The 6673-nt window shown below is 37.9% G+C and overlaps 1 pseudogene; it reads right to left on the reverse strand.

Moving 5' to 3' along the window:
• Positions 1-667: 667 nt before the first annotated feature.
• LOC111179001 (small ribosomal subunit protein eS24 pseudogene) lies at positions 668-1406 on the reverse strand (annotated as a pseudogene).
• Between the last annotated feature and the right edge of the window lie 5267 nt (positions 1407-6673).

Below are 6673 nucleotides of genomic sequence, written 5' to 3' on the forward strand. Positions count from 1 at the left end.
ACAGACTCCCAACCACTGTGCCACCAGGGAAACCCTGGCTGCTGTCTTTTTGGTGGTTGGTTAATTAATTCTAGTTCGCCCTTAATCCTCAGATGCAACTCTTTGGTTTTCCAAAGCAATATAGGGGATGTTTTCCAACGCCCTTATCTTCGGTGGGTCTTTGACTTCAATTTTTATCCCCCTCACCATTTGAGCTGTCAAAAGCACTTCTCAGCTATCTCTCCAGAATTGGCAAGTGCCACATGTGCAAAAGTAGACCAGATGTTACTATATGTCTCTGGAGTTCATTTTCTACCACATCTTGTTCTGGAATATAGCCCATATTTTGCTAGTTTCCTAATGCTTTCAAGCCAATGGTTTTTATTTTTTTTCCATGTTTTCTTGTTATTCTCAGAGACTGCAAGACGCAGAAGTCACTTTGACCAACTCTTTGCCCTCCCCCCCATTTTTTCTATTTGATTGATGAGAGTCATTATTTGAGTGAACAGCTTTTAAATTTGTTTTCAGGGATGTTAGATGAAGGTTATAATGCACACTATGTTAGAATCTGGTTGTGATTTCTTAGGCATTATAATTTGAATATAGGCAGCTGTCACCGAGTAGATGGTAGTGGTCTTTAACATAGTATAAGGCTGTGATTCATCTCTTTTCTAATGTTAAACCATGAGGACCAAGCAGATGTGGACATGAGGCAGGGAGACAGTCCTGGGAAAGTCATGCCAAATGAGAACATCTAAGTAGGGGCTAAGGAAAGAATCTCAGGATAGGCCTGGGCTTAGAATTTTATTAGTCCCAGTGGAGTTAGGGCTTTGAGATCAAGGAACTGCCTAGGAAAAGAATGTCTTCCACTCCTAAGATCAAAGATAGAACCTCACCGTCTTTTTTTTTTTTTTTTAAAGTCTTAGTTTATTAACTCTCTCATGAAAAATCTGCACAATCACCAAAGATACAATCACTGCAGAGTCTTTATTCCTTCTGCTGCCCAATCTCCAGCTCACTGCTGGACACTTCATTTCTTCATCTCCAGCACCAACATTGTCCTTTGCAGTCCCCCTGACTTTCTTCATTCTGTTCTTGCATTCCTTTCGCTGTTTTCTTGAGGTATTTTTCTTCTCATACAGGCCATGTCTTGCAAGTCTGTGTTTGGGCTCATCCTTCTTCACATAATCCAAGGAATCGTAAGTCATGCCAAAGCCAGTTGTCTTGCCACCACCGAAACGGGTTCTGAATCCAAACACAAAGATGACATCTGGTGTGGTCTTGTACATTTTGGCTAGTTTTTCCTGAATTTCTGTCTTAGGTACTGTTGCCTTCCCAGGATGAAGGACATCGATGATCATTTGTTTCCGCTAAAGTATTCGGTTGGTCATGAACTTCCTGGATCAGATAGTTACCGTGTTGTTCATGATGGCAGTTAATCGTCAAGCAGCCAGGAAGGAAAAGAGAACTATCTTCCACCGGCCAATCATATCAATGCTCATGGAAGGACCTCGGGAGGCCAAAGCTGAAAAGTGAATTGTCCAAATAAGCTTGGCCCTCTTAACAATTTTCTCCTTGAGAATGAGTTTTACTATAAATATTCCATAGAGGGCTTCCCTGGTGGCGCAGTGGTTGAGAGTCCGCCTGCCGATGCAGGGGAAACGGGTTTGTGCCCTGGTCCGGGAAGATCCCACATGCCGCGGAGCGGCTGGGCCCGTGAGCCATGGCCGCTGAGCCTGCGCGTCCGGAGCCTGTGCTCCGCAACGGGAGAGGCCACAGCAGTGGGAGGCCCGCGTACCGCAAAAAAATAAATAAATAATAAATAAGTAAATAAATATTCCATAGAAACTCTTTTCCCCTACTGCATCATCTTGTAGATTATGTTGCCTATTGTTTCACTTTTTTTCCCTATTCTTATTTTCTCCCTTCTCTCTTGAACTTGATGCTTCATATGCATACTTGCCAGGCCCAGTCTCACACAGGACTTGGACTTTGGCTACCCACTGTACCATACTGACCAGCCCCACTCATTACTATATCTAATCCTGGCCCCAGGAACACAAGTTTCAGATGGGTGCCTCTTCCCCCATGCTCATCCCAGAAGGAACATCAGATATAATTCAGATCTCATCCATCAGAGCCAGAGTGGGTTAGAAGACTGGGAATCTAGAAAATAATACTGAGCAGCATGGAAGTGTAGGCTGTGGAATTAATGTGGAAAAGAGGCTCAGGATATCAGCTGAGAGAAAGTGCTTGATGTCACACCAAAGGCTGCTAGGCCAGGCCTTAAGACCATTGTCCTACTTTTCTGTACAGATGACTCTACTTCTTCTTTTCTGCCAAGCCAGAGGGAGAAGGTATAATTTATAAAAATTAGAAGCTGTAGAATTGAGAGTCCTAGCCACAGGGTTGCCAGATAAAATATAGATAACCAGTAAAATTTGAATTTTAGGTAAACAACAAATAATTTTTTAGTATAAGTATGTCGTATGCAATAACGGGGCTATGCTTAGAGTAAAAAAGCATCTAATTGTTTACCTGCAATTCAGATTAAACTGGGTATCTTGTATTTTTATTTGCTGCATCTGGCACCCTTTCTAAGTCTTGGGGAAAAGCTACTGGATTGGATGAACTCAATAGTGTGAACATTTGAGAGACATTTTTTAGATTAGAGAGATTATGTGTTGTTCAAAACATGGAAGAGTTTCAGTTTGGCTGGAGCTCAGTTTGAGCTGGAGGAAGCATAGTTATAAGACATGTCATGATGAGAAGGGGCAAAATTCTATTGCAATTCCATCCATACTAAAGATTTAAATGCTGTAATTACTCAAAAATTTACATTGATAAGTGACAGATTAATTAAGAGTTAAAGGGAAGCAAGCAGTATTCAAGAATGAATAGAAATGACTGAATAAGGATTGATCACTTATCAATAGAGTCCTTGTTGCTTAAGTGTGATTTAAGATTATGGATCCATGTGTGTTTAAACTGAAATGGTCCAGTTGCTATAAGAACATTATGATACCTTTATTATGTCACTTTTCAGGACTTTGTTTAGGATATGACTACATTATTTTGAATTATGGTTGTCAGGAATACCAAGATACTTCTTACATTTGGTTAATGCAGTACTCATTCAGAAAACTCAAAATTATAATTTGGGGCAGCTAAATAAATGTGTAATATGGTGAAAGATGTCATAAACATAAATGGGTATTATTGAAGTACCTCTGAGATATTATTATCTGAAATTTTAAAAAGCTAGGTAAGAGAAACATAGATTTCATAGAAAGTTTCTAAACACCCTATTTCACTCTAGAACTGCCCTGGCATCTGTTCTACTTTTTGCCAGCTGCCCCCTGAGGCCTGTGCCTGTCTCAGAGCACTTTTTCATCAAGGCTTGCATAAGGCTAGTTGTGTTCCAAGCGTTTTTCAAATTTGGTAAAAGTGAACCATTTGTAGAGGCGAAATTCTTTGGTTCCACATTAAAGTATATTATTTTAATGAAAATGTTTCTTAAACATACTCAGATGTGAACTGATATATTAAAAACAGCACACAACTTAAACTTATAAACAAACTTTTAAAATAATATTTTTAAAATTAGCAGCATTAATGTAATGTCGTAGATTATATTGATTTGATGACACTGCTATATCTCTGCTTGAAAGTGGTGAAGACGCTAAGACATGAGTCCTTAAAATTGGATGTTACTCTACTCTGGGAGGTATACTAACTCATTTTCTCTTCCAGTTTTCTCTTTTCAAATCACCTCAAAATTTCTATTTGTTTAGGGCATTGTAATTGCATTTATACCTCACCTGGCACAAATCGAACATTATGTATTATGTCCAGTTCTGTTTTTTTTTTTTAGGTCCTCCTCTTAGTAGCCCACAATTAAAGCAGTACTCTTTGGTAGCAACATGAAAACAAACTGAACATCAAAATCACATGAGCAACACCTAGCATAAGGTGGTCATACAAACAATCCACTATATTCATATGCAAACATTTAATATATATTCATTAAAATAAAGACTCTATATAGATCTGTTTAGCAAAGGTGTTGCAATTAAAAAATTACTCAGTTAGCTCAAAGATAATTAAAATCATTCAGTTCCTTAAATAGTCTCTCAATTAAATGCATAAACTGAGAGCAATCTTTATGTACAGCACAGATGAAAATGTCACCTGTATTTTTGCATCTTTGGGGCTCCTACAGTAGATGGCAGTTGCTCCCTGAAACAGTCCATTTTCTACTCTTGATTCCAAACCCTCAGAAACTTGCCTCAGCATTCAGCCCACCTAATTTTTCTGTCTTCATCTCCAAGCTCATTATGATGTAGATTAACTTCATTTCTTGTTTTATGTTGCCTTTTCAGGGCTTCACTCATTACCAAGATCCTGTACTTAAAGGAGGACTGTTCAAGTGCTAAAGAAGGGAAGTCAGAGGGGCAAAAGAGGAAATATTCAGGTATTAGTACTTTTTACTTCTGTTGAACACATCTCTTGAGTTTTAAACCTACATCTCTATTTGGCCAGGTATTCAAACTCATTGTATCCAGTGAACTCATCATATACCCATAGATCTGTGCAGATTCTAAATTCCTTGAGAGTCTCAAACAAGATAGGTGAGAGGTAGCCCCAACTTGAGCTGTGTCTCTTGATCTCAAATTGTCTGCACTCTGCTCCTATTCCTGGCCCCAATCTCATTTCTGCCTCCAAGAAAGAGTTGGGGTTCACCGGACTGATGGAAAACAAACAAGGGCTGTTGAAGTTGGACTTTCAACAGACCAAAATTAATAAGAGCAGAAGAATGAAAAGCTGATAGGAAGTGAAGATAATAATAGTTTATTTGTGTACCATGAAATGGTTGTATTTTCCCAAGTCTCTGCTTTTAACAGTATTCCATCCATCTCATGGTCCAACCTCTGGCATTCCTGGGGATCACTCTGTAAGCAGTAATCACAGCTTTGCCTTCCAAATCAACTTGAGCTCCTTACCTTGTTTCTGAATGTAGTTTGCTTTATTTTTCTCTTTTGTGTTGAGCCCTTGGGAACTCTTTTTTTCCCCCTAAATGTGCTCGGCTCAAGAAGGCAATACTACTTTTCCCAGTTCTCAAATCCCTGGACCCCACTGGCTGCTCTGGGAAAGCCCCAGTCTCCCATACACCTGTCTTAGCCCTTGAGATATTAGCCCTGTTCAGAGATTCCATGGTCCCTGATTCTGGCTTGCCTGGATTAGGTAAGTAAATCCATCATCTACCTCTTCCAAATCTTCAAAGTCATTATTCCATATCTATTTTTAATCTTAGTTAATGATGTTAACACACACTTAGTCCAACAAGTTAAAGACTTTGAGCTTTTCCTTTTCTTTCCCTAGCAGTCCACGTTTAAAGCCATTTTTTTCTGTTTGCTGTTAGAACAAATCTCCTAAAAGAAGTTGCCTGTGCTCATTATCTCTATTTATTTATTATTATTTTTATTGAAGTATAATTGATTTACAGTATGTTATTAGTTTCAGGTGTACAATATAGTGATTAAAAATTGTTATAGATTATACTCCATTTCAAGTTTTTATAAAATACTGGGTATATTCCCTGTGCTGTACAATATATCCTTGTAGTTTATTTATTTTATACATTGTAGTTTGTGCCTCTTAAACCCCTATCCCTATCTTGCCCCTGTCACCTTCCCTCTCCTCACTGGTAACCACTAGTTTTTTCTCTATATACGTGAGTCTGTTTCTCTTTTGTTCTATTGATTTGTTTGTTTTATTTTTTAGAGTCTACATATAAGTGATAACATACTGTATTAATCTTTCTCTGTCTGGCTCCTTTCACTAAGCATAATACCCTCTAGATCTATGCATGTTGTTGCAAATGGCAGAATTTCATTCTTTTTTATGGCTGAGTAACAGTCCATGGTATATATACATACATACCACATCTTCTCTATCCATTCATCTGTTGATGGACATTTAGTTTGCTTCCATATCTTCACTATTGTAAATAATGCTGCTATGAACATTGAAGTGCATGTATCTTTTCAAATTAGCGTTTTCATTTTCTTTGGATATATACCCAGGAGTAGAATTACTGGATCATAGGTAGTTCTATTTTTAGTTTTTTGAAGAACCTCCATACTGTTTTCCATAGTGGTTCTACCAATTTACATTCCCACCAACAGTGTACTAGCATTCCCTTTTACTCACATCCTCACCAACATTTGTTATTGTTGTCTTTTTGATGATAGCCATTATGAGAGGTGTGAGGTGATATCTCATTGTTTTTCATTTTCTAATGCCTTTAGATGATAGGTTAGTTTGTTTATTTGAAACTTTTCTTATTTCTTGAGGTAGGTCTGCATAGCTATAAACTTCCCTCTTAGGACTACTTTTGCTGCATCCAGTAGATTTTGGAAAGCTGTGTTTTTATTTTCGTTTGTCTCAAAGTATTTTTTGATTTCTTCTTTGATTTCTTCATTGGCCCATTGGTTTTTGGTTTTTTTTAAACATCTTTATTGGAATATAATTGCTTTACAATGGTGTGTTAGTTTCTGCTTTATTACAAAGTGAATCAGCTATACATATACATATATCCCCATATCTCCTCCCTCTTGCATCTCCCTCCATGTTTTTTAGTCTCCACATGTTTGTTTTTCCCATTTTTCTTCCTGTAATTGATTTCTAGTTT

The sequence above is a fragment of the Delphinapterus leucas genome, chromosome 5, assembly GCF_059928025.1.
Source record: "Delphinapterus leucas isolate spDelLeu-1000000601 "Yukka" chromosome 5, BTC_Dleu_Yukka2, whole genome shotgun sequence".
NCBI classification, from domain to species: Eukaryota; Metazoa; Chordata; class Mammalia; order Artiodactyla; family Monodontidae; genus Delphinapterus; species Delphinapterus leucas.